We start from the raw sequence: 19133 nt of genomic DNA, 5'->3' as shown, positions 1-19133 counted from the left end.
TAGTAACAACAACAATAATAGAATTAAATGAAGCAACTCATTTTTAATAGTTGAAGCCAACTCAGCAGTCATAACCAATTATTATTTCAACCAATTTTCGTTGCAGCGTGTAACCCGCTTCCACAATATATTCATATTCAATCCTTCAATATATTTATTTTAATCAAGTATATATATATATATAGACTTTTAAATAAGTCTGTTGTGGCGTGCAATCCGATCCCCCAATATAGACTTTAAAATAAGTCTGTTGCGGCGTGCAATCCGATCCCCCAATATAGACTTTTAAATAAGTCTGTTGTGGCGTGCAATCCGATCCCCCAATATAGACTTTTATATAAGTCTGTTGCGGCGTGCAATCCGATCCCCCAATATAGACTTTTAAATAAGTCTGTTGCGGCGTGCAATCCGATCCCCCAATATATATATATATATATATATATATATATATATACACACACTTTCATTTCCGTTGCGGCGTGCAACCCGTTCCCTCAATATAACTTTAAACAATTCATAAATGTAATAAACATTACTCTAATAAATACCACGTCCAATGAGAAACTATTAACCATCAAGGCACACAATAATTATAATTGATTTAGGAACAAACAATGGCAATAAGAAATTAATAGTGAAAAACGTGGAGAAAATAGGCAGTTTAATATTGAGTATACTAAATGTCAAATAACAATTAAGACACATAAGTCAAATAAGCATTTAACAATTATTGCAGAAATTCAAGAATTAATATTTGACAAGGATTGTGAGTGAAATAATTAATATAATAATTCATTCATGATTTAAACGATTTATGATTTTTAAATAATTATGCAAACAATTAATTTGACGACGTATAGACACTCGTCACCTCGCCTATACGCCGTTTACATGCATTTCACATAACAAATAATTTAAGGGTTCTATTCCCTCAAGTCAAGGTTAACCACGACACTTACCTCGCTTTGCAATTTCAATCAATTCCTCGACCACAGCTTTTCTTTTTAAATTTGACACCAAAAGCTTCAAATCTATTCACAAACAATTCGATATACTCAATACAAATCGTAGGAATTAATTCCATATGAATTTACTAATTTTCCAGATAAAATCCGAAATTCACTTTAAAAATTGACAGTGGGGCCCATATCTCAAATTTCAGAAAAACTTACGAAATCCGAACACCCGTTCCGAAACGAGTCCAACCATACAAAAATTATCAAATTCCGACATCAGATTGGCTTTCAAATCTTCATTTTATATTTTTGGATGAATTTTAAAAAAAAAAACTGATTTTTCTTCCATAAATTCACGAATTCATGATGTAAATGAGTATGGAATCATGGAATATAATCAATATAGTATAAGGAACGCTTACCCCAATTTTTTTCCGTGAAAATCGCCCAAAAATTCGCCTTACCCGAGCTCAAAATGACCAAAATGAGAAACAATCTCGGACTCTTTGATTTATACACTGCCCAGGCATTTTCGCACCTGTGGTGCCTGGGCTCGCACCTGCACATCCGCTTTTGCGGAAGAAGTTTCGCTTCTGCGAACCTCACTTGCCCAGCCTCCGCTTCTGCGTGATTTTGTGCGCATCTGCGGACACGCTTCTGCGAGGAGCTATCTGCTTCTGCGATCGAAGCCCAGTCACGCCTGGACGCATCTGTGGTCAAAAATCCGCATATGCGATTAGACCAGAAGGCCAAATTTTAGATTTTTCCTTAAGTCCAAATTTTGATCTGATTTCAATCTGTATCACACTCGGGGTACTCGGGTTACTCGGGACCCCGTACGAATATACCAACAAGTCTCATAACATAATACAGACTTACTCGGGGTCTCATATCACGTCAAACAACACTAAAATTACAATTCACACCTCGATTTGAACTTTTGAGCTTTAAACTTTTCAATTTACAAAACTTGTGCTAAAACATGTTAAATGAATCCGGAATGACTTCAAATTTGGCACACAAGTCATAAATGACATAACAGAGCTATTCAAATTTTTAGAATCGGATTCCGGCCCCGATATCAAAAAGTCAACTCCGTGGTCAAACTTGGAAATCTTTAGCCTTTAAATTACTAGTTTCTGTTAAATGGTCATAACTTGAGCTAGGGACCTCCAAATTAAATTGCGGGCATACGCCCAAGTCCTAAATCACAATTCAGAACTGTCAAAATATTGATCCGGGTCCGTTTGCTCAAAATGTTGACCAAAGTCAACTCAATTGAGTTTTAAGGCTCTATTTCACATTTTAATCCATTTTTCACATACAAAACTTTTCGAAAAATTTTACGGACTGCGCACGCAAGTCGAGGAGTGATAAATAGTACTTTTCGAGGTCTTAGAACATAGAATTAATTATTAAATTTAAACATGACATTTTGGGTCATCACATTCTCCACCTCTAAAACAAACGTTCGTCCTCGAACGAAGTCAGAAAAAAAGTACCTGAGCTGGTGAATAAGTCTGGATATTTACTCGGCATGTCCGACTCGAACTCCCAGGTAGGTGCCTATACCGGCTAACCTCTCCAGTGCACCCAAATTGAAGGATAACTCTTAGACCTCAATTGTCGGACCTGCCGGGCTAGAATAGTCACCGGTTCCTCTTCGTAAGTCAAATCTTTGTCCAATTGGACTGAGCTGAAATCTAACACATGGGACGGATCACCATAATATTTCCAGAGCATAGACACATGGAACACCGGATGAACCGCTGATAAACTAAGTGGTAATACAAGCATGTAGTCTACTTCACCCACCCTTTCAAGAATTTAAAAGGGTCCAATATACCTAGGGCTCAACTTGCTCTTCTTTCCGGACCTCATTACACCTTTTATAGGTGAAACCCGGAGTAATATTCTTTCTCCAACCATAAATGCAATATCACGAACTTTACGGTCGGCATAACTCTTTTGCCTAGACTGAGCTGTACGAAGTCGATCCTGAATAACTTTGACCTTATCCAAAGCATCCTATACCAAATCGGTACCCAACAACCGAGCCTCTCCCGGTTCAAACCAACCAACTGGCGCTCGGCATCGCCTTCTGTATAATGCCTAGTATGGAGCCATCTGAATGCTCGACTGGTAGCTATTATTATAAGCAAACTCAGCAAGTGGCAAGACTTGATCCCATGAACCTCCAAAGTCTATAACACAAGCGCGAAGCATATCTTCCAATATATGAATGGTGCTCTCCGACTGTCCGTCTGTTTGTGGATGAAATGTTGTACTCAACTCAATCCGCGTGCCTAACTCACGTTGTACTGCCCTCCAGAAATGTGAGGTAAACTGCGTACCTCGATCTGAAATAATAGACAGGGGCACACCGTGAAGGCGGACAATCTCACGAATGTAAATTTCAGCTAACCTCTCTGAAGAATAGGTAACTGCCATTGGAATGAAATGTGCTGACTTGGTCAACCTGTCCACAATGACCCAAACTGCGTCAAATTTTCTCTGAGTCCGTGGGAGTCCAACAACAAAATCCATAGTGATACGCTCCCACTTCCACTCAGGAATTTGTAACTTCTAAAGCAAACCACCAGGTCTTTGATGCTCATACTTAACTTGCTGATAATTCAGACACCGAGCTACATATGCAACTATATCCTTTTTCATTCTCCTCCACCAATAATTGTTCCGCAAATCTTGATACATTTTGGCGGTACCTAGATGAATAGAATACCTGGAACTATGTGCCTCTTCAAGAATTAATTCAAGTAGCCTGTCAACATTAGGCACACAAATATGACCCTGCATTTGTAGACTTCCATCTTCCCCCATAGCAACATGTTTGGCATCACCGTGCCGCACCGTGTCCTTAAGGACAAGTAAATGAGGATCATCATACTGTCTCTCGCTTATGCGCTCATATAAAGAAGATAGAGCGACTGTGCAAGCTAGAACCCGACTGGGTTCATAAACATCTAACCTCATGAACTGATTAGCCAAAGTCTGAACATTTGCAGCTAATGGTCTCTCACCAACCGGAATATATGCAAGACTGCCCATACTCACAGCCTTTCTACTCAAAGTATCTGCCACCACATTGGCCTTTCTGGGGTGATAAAAAATGGTGATATCATAGTTTTTCAACAACTCCAACCATCTTCTCTGCCTCAAATTAAGATCTTTTTGTTTGAACAGATACTGAAGGCTACGATGATCAGTAAATACCTCACACTAGTCACCGTAGAGGTAATGCCTCCAAATCTTCAGTGCATGAACAATGGCTGCCAGTTCTAAGTTATGAACAGGATAATTCTTCTCGTGAACTTTCAACTGCCGTGACGCATATGCAATCACCTTTCCATCTTGCATTAATATTATACCAAGCATCACAATATACCATATACGATCCTGAACCTGTGGGTAATACCAACACTGGCGCCGTAGTCAAAGCAGTCTTGAGCTTCTAAAAGCTCAACTCACACTCGTTTAACCATCTGAATGGGACACCCTTTTGAGTAAGTCTGGTCAATGGGATTGCTATAGATGAAAACCCTTCCACGAACCGACGATAATAACCTGCCAAACACAGGAAACTCCGAATCTCCGTAACTGAAGTAGGTTTAGGCCAATTCTAAACAGCCTCAATCTTCTTAGGATCCACACTTATGGCTTCTGCCGATACAACATGCCCTAAAAAGGCAACTGAGTCTAACCAAAACTCACATTTTGAAAATTTGGCATCCATAAATGTTGTTGGGGCATTTGTCAACCCAAATGACATCACTAGGAATTTGTAATACACATACCGAGTATGAAACGTTATCTTAGGGACATCAGATGCCCTAATCTTCAACTGATGGTAACCAGACCTCAAATCGATCTTCGAAAATAACTTGGCACCCTGAAGCTGATCAAATAAGTCATCAATTCTTGGCAGCGGATATTTGTTTTTAATAGTAGCTTTGTTCAACTTGCGATAATATATACACATCTGCATAGAGCCATATTTCTTCTTTACAAATAGTACTGGTGCACCCCAGGGCGAGACACTGGTCTAATGAATCCATGATCAAGCAAGTCTTGTAACTGCCCCTTCAATTCTTTCAACTCTGGCGGGGCCATACGGTATGGTGGGATAGAAATGGGTTGAGTGCCCGAAGCCAAATCAATACAGAAGTTAATATCCCTATCGGGTGGCATCCCCGGCAAATCTGTAGGAAATACTTCTGGAAATTCACGAACAACTGGTACTGAGTCCATAGAAGGAACATCTGCACTGGGATTACGAATATAAGCCAAATAGGCTAGACACCCTTTCTCTACCATACGCCGAGCTTTCATATAAGAAATAACCATGCTGGCAGAATGGCCAGGAGTTCATTTCCACTCTAACCGTGGTGACCCCGGCATGGCTAGGGTCACTGTCTTGGCATGACAATCCAATATAGCATGATAAGGTGACAGTCAATCTATACCCAAGATGACATCAAAATCTACTATATCAAGAAGTAGAAGATCCACACTAGTCTCAAGACTACCAATAGTAACTACACACGAATGATAGACATGATCTACTACAACAGAGTCTCCCACCGGTGTAGATACACACACAGAAGCACTCAAAGAATCACAAAGCACAACCAAATATGAAGCAAAATAGGAGGACACATAGGAATAAGTAGATCCTGGATCAAATAGAACTGAAGCATCTTTATGGAAAACTGGAATAATACTTGTGATCACAGCATCAGATGACTTGGCCTCAGGCCTAGCTGGAAAAGCATAAAATCGGGGCTGAGCCCCACCACTCTGAACTGCGTCCCTAGGACGGCCTCTAACTGGCTGGCCTTCACCTCAAACGGTCTGACCTCCACCTCTAATGGACTGACCTCCACCTATAGCTTCCTGACCCCTACCCCAAGCTGGCTGAGCAGACGGTGAAGCAACCGGTGCCGGTATGATGGCACGAGAATCCTGCCGAGATCTGTTACTTGCCAACCTAGGGCAATACCTCCTGATGTGACCAATGTTCCCACACTTATAACACCCATCCTGATGTCGTGGCTGCTGAAGCTGAAGCTGACCCGAATGGGCGAATAACTATTGTAGTAACTCTGGAGTGGTGGTGCACTGATAGTGTCACGCCCCGAACCTAGGAGCGAGACCAGCACCCGGTGCCTCACCTAACCTGGCATACCAAATTGCGACTAAGGGACTCTGAACATATAATGTCATACTTTGGCCATGGGGCCACCTTGCAAGACAATTTGCGAAGCAAAATATAAAACTGAATGGAAACTAGCACTAACTAAACATCAATATAAAGCTAGGCCGACAAGGTCGTCATAGCTACTACAGCTGACAAACCACCAAATTATACATACCAGGCCTACAAACCCAACATACTGCACTAACCAACAGGATATGTCTACAAGCCTCTACTGATAGATATATCGTGATCGGAACAGGGCCCCGATCTACCCATAATATATATACAACCTACCCATAATATATATATATATAAATACATACATAAGATGTACACAAAAACCTAGACCCGATAACTCCGAAGGATGTGGAGCTTACCGATCAGGCTAAACTCTGAAAACACCTACTGAGGAGGTCTACCTGTCTATCTATCTGAACCTGCATGCATGAAATGCAGCGTCCCCGAAAAAGGGACGTCAGTACGAAATAATGTACCGAGTATGTAAGGCAATAACATAACTGAAAACTGAAACTGAACTGATAATATAATAACTAGAAGTAACTGGGAGTCAAATATGATTTGGAGATATACTTACCTGCTGATAGTGACTAAACTCCTTCAATATAGTAAGTAAAATAAATGTCTGGCCCTATAAGGCTCGGTACGTATAACTGCTCGGCCGTAGTAGGCTCGCTCATAGGCGCTCGGCCATACTAGGCTCTGTATCTCGGCCATCCTGGGCTCGCTCATAGGCGCTCGGCCACAGTAGGCTCGGTATATATAACTTACCATCTGATCAGAGGTTGCCCAATAGGGGCCTGCCCACCGATTATAGCTCGATGGTGGTGAAAATAGTGTAATACTGTATATATATATAGACCCTCTGCTCTCTTGACTGAATATATATATATATATATATATATATATATATATATATAGACCCTCTGCTCTCTTGACTGAATAAAGACAAAACTAAACTGAATATGAAGTCCCGATAAGGAATAATATTGTAACTTATGAGACTAGAATAATGTGAATAAATTCATGAATACGAACTTCTCTTTATGTCTCATTATTAACACATGTAGCTACGAGATCATGCCAAAATGAAGGAAGGGCTTAGCCTTAACATACCTTATCACAATATTTCCAATCACCAAGTTGAACTCACCTCTTCGCACCTTAATCTACAAGAATGATAATAATACTATCGTTAAGTTACGAAAGGTACAACTATCGCACAACGAACGACAAACTTGTTTTGTATTAAAACGGGCAGCATCTCCCCTATAATCCTTACTTCCTCCAAATTCAAGATAACACCAACAATACAAGAACAAAACAATAACAACATATATACATCATTTTCCAGTCCTATATACATCATCAAATACTACAAAATAGCCCAACACACCCCAATCTCTTCGTACACAAAACGACCACCGTAGTAGTGTCAAACGACCCGAAAATGTTATGACGAACGACCAGCCAACCACCCTACATTTATATGGTGTTTATAAACCCCCTTCCTCCTCCAAAACTCCACAAAATAGTAGTAAAACACGCAGCCCAACAGCAACACAAAACAGTCCACAAAACAGTCCGCTACAAGTGAATAACTCGAACTCACGGCTTCCGATCACCGTCCCGTGAGTTCTTACAAGTATAGAACGACTTACCATGAATTTACAGAAGAAAAACTGGATGAAAGAGAGCAGTAAACTCACCTTATTTGTTGGATAACTCAGCTCCTATATTGGTTCTTCAAACTCTAGGTTTTACCTCCAATTAGAACTTGAAAGGGAGAGAAAATCAATTAGGGTTTGTGGGAAATTTTTGGGAGGAGTGTTTTGCAGAGATTATGTTTGATTATTATGCTCTATTTTAAGTCTAATATATGAAGAAAATAGGCCTTTAAAAGGCCTCTTTGGACGACCCGAAATGGCCCATCTTTGGGCTTTCATTTAAGCAAGTAGGTGACACACCTACTTGTCACCTAGCAGCTTGCGCAGTATCGCAAACATGCCCATATATCTCTACTCCGATGTCGTATTGACAAACAGTTTAATGCGTTGGAAAATAGACTCATAGATCTTTAATTTTATGGGTGGAACACCCCATAACTCTAAGTATATTGGGAGAAAATTGCAGTTACACTTGACCCAAAGTTTCAGTAAAACTTATGAATTTAACTTGTGATGACTTTCATCGACTTTTGTTCCACAACTCGCTTGACTTCAAAACATAACACACGGATGTCATACGACTAATATAAATCATAACATAATGTCCTTATCATGTTGAGCACCCTAGTCTCACCCCAAAGGCGCATGTTATAACATTCCCAACTTGTCGACTTTCGACGAAACATTATTTTCTTCAATTGCTTTAGCTTCTGAACTGTCCAACCCTCTTTGTACTTGTTGTTCATAATCTTCAATATTCGTAACCTCAGAGGTAACATGATTAACTAACTTTATATACTTTTAAATATTATCTCATTTTTGGTCCTACATTAGTTTGCTTACGATTTATTTTTACGTACGAAAATATAGGGTGTAACAGATAGGAGCTGAATGTTCACTAAATGCTAGATGCCCAGGGTAATGCATAATAGGACCGTGACTCCCTAAAGCACCGGGAGATGCATGAAGTGCTGAATGAAACGGTCTGGGAGGATGACCCCAACCAAAATTACCCCTGCCTCCAGACGAGGCACCACTGAAACCACCGAACTGATGAGGCCTCTTATCAGAGCTCTTCCCTCTCTCCTGTGCAAGAACCATCTCGATCCTCCTCACGACATTAGCAGTCTCTCTCTGATTCCCACGTCATCTCTTCTACATTCTTGCTCCTCCATAAAACCTTCACGGAAGCTACCTCCTTATTTCGTAGCTTGCGGATTTGTCGGTCTAGGATGGCAACTGGAATTTCCTCGTATGACAAGTCCTCTGTAATCTGTACATCATCCGTGGACACCACTCGGGTAGGATCGCCAATGCACTTCCGTAGCATAGATACGTGAAAAATCGGATGGACAGACTCAAATTCTGAGGGCAACTCTAACTCATAAGCTACTTGGCCCACTCTCCGAATGATCCTATAAGGCCCAATATACCGTGGGCTAAGCTTGCCTTTCTTGCCAAACCTCATCACGCCCTTCATAGGTGATACCTTTAAAAATACCCAGTCATTAATCCTGAACTCTAAGTCTCGTCGCCGCACGTCAGAATATGACTTCTGACGACTCTGAACTGTCAACAGTCACTCCCGGATAAGCTTTACTTTCTCTATGGCCTGTTGAACCAGGTCTGGCCCATATAACCCAGATTCTCCAACATCAAACCACCCTATAGGAGATCTGCATTTACGCCCATACAAAGCCTCGTACGGAGCCATCTGGATACTGGAGTGGTAACTGTTATTATATGCAAACTCGATAAGAGGTAGATGTTCATCCCAACTTCTTTTAAAATCCAACACACATACTCGTAACATATCCTCGAGCGTCTGAATTGTGCGCTCGGCTTGTCCATCAGTCTGTGGATGAAAAGCTGTGCTGAGATTCACCTGAGTCCCTAGACCTCTCTGAAATGACCTCCAAAAATGTGCTGTAAACTGAGCCCCACGGTCAGATATAATAGAAACCGGTACTCCGTGTAGCCGCACTATCTCCTTAATATATAACTTTGCATAATCTTCTGTTGTATATGTAGATCTCACCGGTAGGAAGTGAGATGAGTTCGTGAGCCTATCGACTATCACCCATATAGAATCGAACTTACGATTAGAACGAGGTAAACCCGTGATAAAGTCCATGTTTATCGCCTCCCATTTCCATGTCGGGATCTCTATAGTCTGCATTAGCCCTCCGGGCTTCTGGTGTTCTACCTTCACTTGCTGGCAACTAGTACATTGGGCGACAAACTCAGCAATGTTCTTCTTCATATCATTCCACCAGTACATATCCTTAATGTCATGATACATCTTCGTCGATCCAGGGTGGATGGAATACCATGAATAATGTGCCTCTGACATAATCCTGTCTCGTAGCCCTGCTACATCTGGAACACACAAACGACCCTTGTATCTGAGAACCCCATCTCCCTTGAGCTCTAACAATGGCTTCTTCTGCTGCGGAACTCGCTCTCTCAACTCGACCAACTCTGGGTCCTCGTACTGCCTTTCCTTGACTTCAGCTATGAGGGATGATTTTGCAGTGTTTTGGATTACAACTCCACCATCCTCAGAATCTACTAACCGAACCCCCAACGAAGCCAATTGATGAATCTCTCTAGCTAATTGTCTTTTCTCGGGCTCTACATGTGCTAAGCTACCCATAGATCGGCGACTTAAGGCATCTGCTACAACATTAGCTTTCCCTGGATGGTAGAGAATGTTAACATCGTAATCTTTCAATAACTCAAGCCATCGCCTCTGTCGCAAATTCAACTCTTTCTGCTTGAAGATATATTGTAGGCTTTTATGATCAGTAAATACATCAACATGAACACCATATAAATAATGCCGCCATATCTTAAGTGCATGGACAACCGCAGCTAACTCGAGGTCGTGGGTCGGATAATTCCTCTCGTGCTTCCTCAACTGCCTTGAAGCATACGCAATTACCTTCCCATGTTGCATCAGGACACATCCTAACCCGACACCTGATGCATCACAATACACGGCATAACCCTCTAGACCCTCTGGAAGTGTTAGAACTGGAGCTGAGGTCAACCTGTTCTTAAGCTCTTGGAAACTCCGCTCGCAAGCCTCTGTCCATTGAAACTTAGTTTCTTTCTGTGTCAACTTCGTCAATGGTGCCGAAAGGGAAGAAAAACCCTCTACGAACCTCCGATAGTATCCTGCTAAGCCTAGAAAGCTACGAACCTCTGTCGGAGTGGTAGGTCTAGGCCAAGATTTCACGGCCTCAATCTTCTGAGTGTCCACCTTTATCCCTTCATCTGATACAATATGCCCCAAGAATGCTACAGACTTCAACCAGAACTCACATTTAGAAAACTTAGCATACAACTTACGATCACGGAGGGTTTGGAGTACCGCTCGCAGGTGGTCCGCATGCTCATCCTCTGAACGGGAATAAACCAGAATATCATCAATAAATACTATCACGAACAGATCTAAAAATGGCCGGAATAGGCTATTCATCAAGTCCATAAATACAGCGGGTGCATTAGTCAACCCGAAGGACATGACAAGGAACTCGAAGTGGCCATATCGGGTCCTGAAGGCTGTCTTCGGAATATCTTTTTCCCGAACTCTGACCTGGTGGTACCCCGACCTCAAATCTATCTTTGAAAAGCATCTAGCCCCCTGCAACTGATCAAACAAGTCATCGATCCTTGGAAGTGGATACTTATTCTTAATAGTTACCTTGTTCAGCTGCCTATAATCGATACACATCCTCAGCGAGCCGTCTTTCTTCCGCACAAATAGTACTGGTGCACCCCAAGGTGAGGTACTGGGCCTGATGTAACCTTTCTCCAACAAATCTTTTAACTGCTCCTTCAACTCCTTCAATTCGCCAGGTGCCATTCTATACGGAGGGACGGATATTGGTTGAGTTCCTGGAAGCAAATTGATGCTAAAATCAATCTCTCGCTCTGGAGGAAGACTTGGAAGCTCATCTAGAAACACATCTCCATACTCTTTGACTACGGGAATAGACTGAAGTGTAGGTATCTCAGCATATGCATCTCTAACTCGCACAATATGATAAATGCACCCTTTTGCGATCATTTTCCTTGCCTTCAGATAGGAAATAAACCTACCTCTGGGTGTTGCTGTATTACCTACCCATTCAAGGACTGGCTCACCCGAAAAATGAAATCTGGCTGCCTTTGCTCGGCAATCAACTGTGGCATAGCAAGCTACCAACCAGTCCATGCCCATGATAGCATCAAAATCCATCATCTCTAGCTCAACTAGGTCAGCTGAGGTCTGACGACTACAAATTGTCACCGTACAACCTCGGTAAACCCGTCTAGCAATAATCGATTCTCCGACCGGTGTAGATACCGCAAAAGGATCACTTAGTATTTTAGGCACTATACCAAACTTCCTCGCGACAAATGGGGTAATATACGATAAAGTAGATCCTGGGTCTATCAAAGCATAAGCATCGTGAGAGCAAATGGTTAATATACCTGTCACAACGTCTGGTGAAGACTCCTGGTCCTGTCAACCCGCTAAAGCATAGATACGGTTCTGATTACCACCTGAACTGGAACCTCTACCTCTTCCTCGACCTCTACCAGCCGAAGACTGAGACGCGCGCCCTGAAGGATGCACGGACATAGATGATCCTGTTGCTGAACTCACTGGTTGTGCCATTCCCCCAGAATCTTTATTTGGGCAATCTCGCATCATATGCCCCGGACGCCCACATGTATAACAAGCATCAGAACCTACTCGGCATTAGCCCAAGTGTCCTCTACCACAGATGTCACACCACGGAGGAAAGGACCATGTCTGCGCAGAACCTCGCTGTCGCTGCAAAGCCGACGCCCGTGAGCTCTCACCTGGTCCTGACTGAGTATAGCGGTCATACCCGTAACCCTGTAACTGAGGTGGCGGAGGCCTAGGTGGCCGTCCGAAGTACTGGGTCCTATAACTACCCTGAGATTGCTCCTGAGACCTGGGAAATCTCATCCTCTTACGTTGCCCTTGCTCAGCCCTCTCTGTACCCTGCTGCCGACGCCTACCCCTTTCTATATTCTGGGCGAATGCCTGAATCCGGGAGATATCCATACTATCCTGCAATGCAGCGGTGGCACATGCCTCGGTTAACTCTGGGGCTAACCCTGCTATAAACCTGTGAATCCTGTCCCGCATAGTAGCAACTATGGATGGTGCATATCTGGCCAATGAGTCAAAACGGAGACTATACTCTCGAACACTCATATTACCCTGCTTGAGGGCTAGAAACTGATCGACTCGAGCCTGTCGGATCTCCCGTGGTAAGTACTGGTCAAGGAAGGCATCTGAAAAATTCTCCCAAATAGCTGGAGGTGCATCACGTCCCCTGGACCTCTCCCATCCCTCGTACCAAAGGATGGCTATATCTCGGAGTCGAAAAGCTGCTAGCTCAACTGCCTCTTTCTCCGTGGCATGCATAACACGAAAGATCCTGTGAAGCTGATCTATGAAATCCTGCGGGTCCTCCCTCTGATCTGTCCCTGTGAACTCTGGGGGACTCAAAGCAATAAACTCTCGGACCCTTGAACTCCCAGACCCCTCAGAAGTTCCTGCACTAGCTGATGCCCTAGCCTGTTGTTGGGTAGCTACCAACTGTGTCAACAAATGCACCGTACTTCTCAAGTCCTGATCTGATGGAAGTGGAGGGGGAACTGGATGTGCAGTTTCCCTAGGAATCTCCGTAGTTGGTGGAGGAGCCGGTAATGGCTGAGTAGGGGTCTCGCCTTGAGCCTCAGACTGGGCCCCATCTACTGGGGGTACCCTGCTGGTCCCCTCACCTGCTGTTGTATCTCTCCTTTGGCTAGCCGTAGTCTTCCTAGTCACCGTCATCTGTGCATGCAAACACCAACACATAAGTTTAATTCAAATTTCCTATAACTCAGTTCTATAGCACGATTTAGATTTCAAAGAAGAGTAACCAACTCCTAAGTGCACAACACATCTATAAACAAGACCCTACTAGACACGGCTTGTAGACTCCCTAGGACAGAACTGCTCTGATACCAAGTTTGTCACGCCCCAAACCTAGGAGCGAGACCAGCACCCGGTGCCTCACCTAACCTGGCGTACCAAATTGCGACTAAGGGACTCTGAACATATAATGTCATACTTTGGCCATGGGGCCACCTTGCAAGACAATTTGTGAAGCAAAATATAAAACTGAATGGAAACTAGCGCTAACTAAACATCAATATAAAGCTAGGCCGACAAGGTCGTCATAGCTACTACAGCTGACAAACCACCAAATTATACATACCAGGCCTACAAACCCAACATACTGCACTAACCAACAGGATATGTCTACAAGCCTCTACTGATAGATATATTGTGATCGGAACAGGGCCCCGACCTACCCATAATATATATATAAATACATACATAAGATGTACACAAAAACCTAGACCCGATAACTCCGAAGGATGTGGAGCTTACCGATCAAGCTAAACTCTGAAAACACCTACTGAGGAGGTCTACCTGTCTGTCTATCTGAACCTGCATGCATGAAATTCAGCGTCCCCGGAAAAGGGACGTCAGTACGAAATAATGTACCGAGTATGTAAGGCAATAACATAACTGAAAACTGAAACTGAACTAATAATATAATAACTAGAAGTAACTGGGAGTCAAAGATGATCTGGAGATATACTTACCTGCTGATAGTGACTAAACTCCTTCAATATAGTAAGTAAAATAAATGTCTGGCCCTATAAGGCTCGGTATGTATAACTGCTCGGCCGTAGTAGGCTCGCTCATAGGCACTCGGCCATACTAGGCTCTGTATCTCAGCCATCCTGGGCTCGCTCATAGGCGCTCGGCCACAGTAGGCTCGGTATATATAACTTACCATCTGATCAGAGGTTGCCCAATAGGGGCCTGCCCACCGATTATAGCTCGATGGTGGTGAAAATAGTGTAATACTGTATATATATATATATAGACCCTCTGCTCTCTTGACTGAATAAAGACAAAACTAAACTGAATATGAAGTCCCGATAAGGAATAATATTGTAACTTATGAGACTAGAATAATGTGAATAAATTCATGAATACGAACTTCTCTTTATGTCTCATTATTAACACATGTAGCTACGAGATCATGCCAAAATGAAGGAAGGGCTTAGCCTTAACATACCTTATCACAATATTTCCAATCACCAAGTTGAACTCACCTCTTCGCACCTTAATCTACAAGAATGATAATAATACTATCGTTAAGTTACGAAAGGTACAACTATCGCACAACGAACGACAAACTTGTTTTGTATTAAAACGGGCAGCATCTCCCCTATAATCCTTACTTCCTCCAAATTCAAGATAACACCAACAATACAAGAATAAAACAATAACAACATATATACATCATTTTCCAGTCCTATATACACCATCAAATACTACAAAACAGCCCAACGCACCCCAATCTCTTCATACACAAAACGACCACAGTGGTAGTGTCAAACGACCCGGAAATGTTATGACGAATGACCAGCCAACCACCCTACATTTATATGATTTTTCTACACCCACTTCCTCTTCCAAAACTCCACAAAATAGTAGTAAAACACGCAGCCCAACAGCAACACAAAACAGTCCACAAAACAGTCCGCTACAAGTGAATAACTCGAACTCACGGCTTCCGATCACCGTCCCGTGAGTTCTTACAAGTATAGAACGACTTACCATGAATTTACAGAAGAAAAACTGGATGAAAGAGAGCAGTAAACTCACCTTATTTGTTGGATAACTCAGCTCCTATATTGGTTCTTCAAACTCTAGGTTTTACCTCCAATTAGAACTTGAAAGGGAGAGAAAATCAATTAGGGTTTGTGGGAAATTTTTGGGAGGAGTGTTTTGCAGAGATTATGTTTGATTATTATGCTCTATTTTAAGTCTAATATACGAAGAAAATAGGCCTTTAAAAGGCCTCTTTGGACGACCGGAAATGGCCCATCTTTGGGCTTTCATTTAAGCAAGTAGGTGACACACCTACTTGTCACCTAGCAGCTTGCGCAGTATCGCAAACATGCCCATATATCTCTACTCCGATGTCGTATTGACAAACAGTTTAATGCGTTGGAAAATAGACTCATAGATCTTTAATTTTATGGGTGGAACACCCCATAACTCTAAGTATATTGGGAGAAAATTGCAGTTACAATTGACCCAAAGTTTCAGTAAAACTTATGAATTTAACTTGTGATGACTTTCATCGACTTTTGTTCCACAACTCGCTTGACTTCAAAACATAACACACGGATGTCATACGACTAATATAAATCATAACATAATGTCCTTATCATGTTGAGCACCCTAGTCTCACCCCAAAGGCGCATGTTATAACATTCACAACTTGTCGACTTTCGACGAAACATTATTTTCTTCAATTGCTTTAGCTTCTGAACTGTCCAACCCTCTTTGTACTTGTTGTTCATAATCTTCAATATTCGTAACCTCAGAGGTAACATGATTAACTAACTTTATATACTTTTAAATATTATCTCATTTTTGGTCCTACATTAGTTTGCTTACGATGCATTTTTACGTACGAAAATATAGGGTGTAACAGATAGAAGCTGAATGTTCACTAAATGCTAGATGCCCAGGGTAATGCATAATAGGACCGTGACTCCCTGAAGCACCGGGAGATGCATGAAGTGCTGAATGAAATGGTCTGGGAGGATGACCCCAACCAAAATTACCCCTGCCTCCAGACGAGGCACCACTGAAACCACCGAACTGACGAGGCCTCTTATCAGACCTCTTCCCTCTCTCCTTTGCAAGAACCATCTCGATCCTCCTCACGACATTAGCAGCCGCCTGAAAAGAAATCTCACTTCCGGTCTCATTGGCCATCTAAAACCTGATAAGGTAAGTGAGTCCCTCAATAAACCTCCTCACTCTCTCTCCCTTAGTAGGTAGTAAAAGGAGAGCATGACGGGCCAAATCCATGAAACGGGACTCATACTGAGTAACAGTCATATTGTCCTGCTGTAGACGCTCAAATTGCTTGCGGTAATCCTCTCTCATTGTGATAGGAAGGAACTTCTCCAGAAATAGCTGAGAGAACTACTCCCAGGTAAGTGCTGGCGATCCAACTAGTCTGGCCAATGTATAATCTCTCCACCACCTCTTGGCGGAACCCGTCATCTGAAATACAGTAAAATCAACCCCATTGGTCTCAACTATACCCATGTTCCGCAGCACCTCATGCAGCGGTCAAGATAAACTTGTGGGTCCTCAGGAGGTGTACCACTGAAGTGAACTGGAAAGAGCTTAGTAAACTTATCCAGTCTCAATAAGGCATCAAAAGACATGGCGGGCCTATCACCGGTCTGTGCCGCAACAACTGGCTGAACTACCCCAACTGGCGGGGCTACTGGAGCCTGATTCAAAGGAGCCATCTGCTCCGGAGCGGGAGTAGTGGGAGTTTGTGCTCCTCCCCCATCTTGTGAGACGGCTGGTGCCACTGGAAATGTAACATTCTGGGCCACGCCCTCCATAAGACTCGCCAAACGGACTAGAACGTCCTGAAGCACTGGAGTGGCTATGAATCCTTCCGGGACCTGAACTGGTCCAACTAGTACATTCTGAACTGGAACCTCCTCCTGAAGGTCCACCTGATGTTCTACAACAGGTGCAGCTGCTCGAGCTCTAGACTGAGCTCTACCTATGCCTCGGCCTCTGCCTCTAGCATGACCTCGGCCTCGACCTCTACCCCTGGCCATAGTTGCCACCGGGGGCTCTGGTCCCTGTCCATCGGTAGATGTATTACGTGTTCTCACCATCTGCGAGAGAATAAGAGTAGAATGGTTCAATCATCGATGATAGAATAAATCGCAACAAAATAAGAAAGAAATGATATTGTTCCTAAACTTCATAGCCTCTGAGAGATAAGTATAGACGTCTCTGTACCGATCCTTCAGACTCTACTAAGCTTGCTCGTGACTCGTGAGACCTATGTAACCTAGTGCTCTGATACCAACTGTCACGACCCGAAATTTCCACCTTCAGACCGTGATGGCGCCTAACATTTTACTTGCTAGGCAAGCCAACGTTAGAATAATATAATCCATTTTAAAATAATTTTTAAATTTATTAATAACAAAGAAACAATTGCGGAAGTAAAGTCTGAAATGTAGTGAATAATCCATAAAAATAACGGAGTCTAAATACCATCCCAGAATTGATGTCACAAGTGCACGAGCTTCTAGAATAATACAAATAAAGGGTCTGAATAAAATAAAGTTGTCCGAAAACAAACACACAGCTAAAGTAAAGTAGACGGGAACTTCAGAACTGCGGACGTCGTGCAGTTATACCTCAAGTCTCCTCTGGGTAGCTGAAATCCGAGTAAGTCTATGGTATGCCGCTGGGACCAACTCCGAAATCTGCACAAGAAGTGCAGAGTGTAGTATCAGTACAACCGACCCCGTGTACTGGTAAGTACTGAGCCTAACCTCGACGAAGTAGTGATGAGGCTAAGGTAGGTCACTTACATTAACATGAACGCAATATTAGTAACAACAACAATAATAGAATTAAATCAAGTAACTCATTTTTAATAGTTGAAGCCAACTCAGCAGTCATAACCAATTATTATTTCAATCAATTTTTGTTGCAGCGTGTAGCCCGCTTCCACAATATATTCATATCCAATCCTCCAATATATTTATTTTAATCAAGTATATATGTTGACTTTTAAATAAGTCTGTTGCGGCATGCAATCCGATCCCCCAATATAGACTTTTAAATAAGTCTGTTGCGGCGTGCAATCCGATCCCCCAATATAGACTTTTAAATAAGTCTTTTACGGTGTGCAATCTGATCCCCCGATATAGACTTTTATATAAGTCTGTTGCGGCATGCAATCCGATCCCCCCAATATAGACTTTTAAATAAGTTTGTTGCGGCGTGCAATCCGATCTCCCAATATAGACTTTTAAATAAGTCTGTTGCGGCGTACAATCCGATCCCCCAATATATATATATATTTACTTTCATTTCCATTGCGGCGTGCAACCCGTTTTCCAAATATAAATTTAAACAACTCATAAATATAATAAACATTACTCCAATAAATACCACGTCCAATGAGAAACTATTAAGCATCAAGGCACACAATAATTATAATTGATTTATGAATAACCAATGGCAATTAGCAATTAATTGTGAAAATCGTGGAGAAAATAGGCAATTAAATATTTAGTATGTTAAATGTCAAATAGCAATTAAGACACATAAGT

Source organism: Nicotiana tomentosiformis, chromosome 3 (assembly GCF_000390325.3).
Source record: "Nicotiana tomentosiformis chromosome 3, ASM39032v3, whole genome shotgun sequence".
Classification (NCBI taxonomy): Eukaryota; Viridiplantae; Streptophyta; class Magnoliopsida; order Solanales; family Solanaceae; genus Nicotiana; species Nicotiana tomentosiformis.
Note: the sequence above shows the minus strand (reverse complement) of the source record.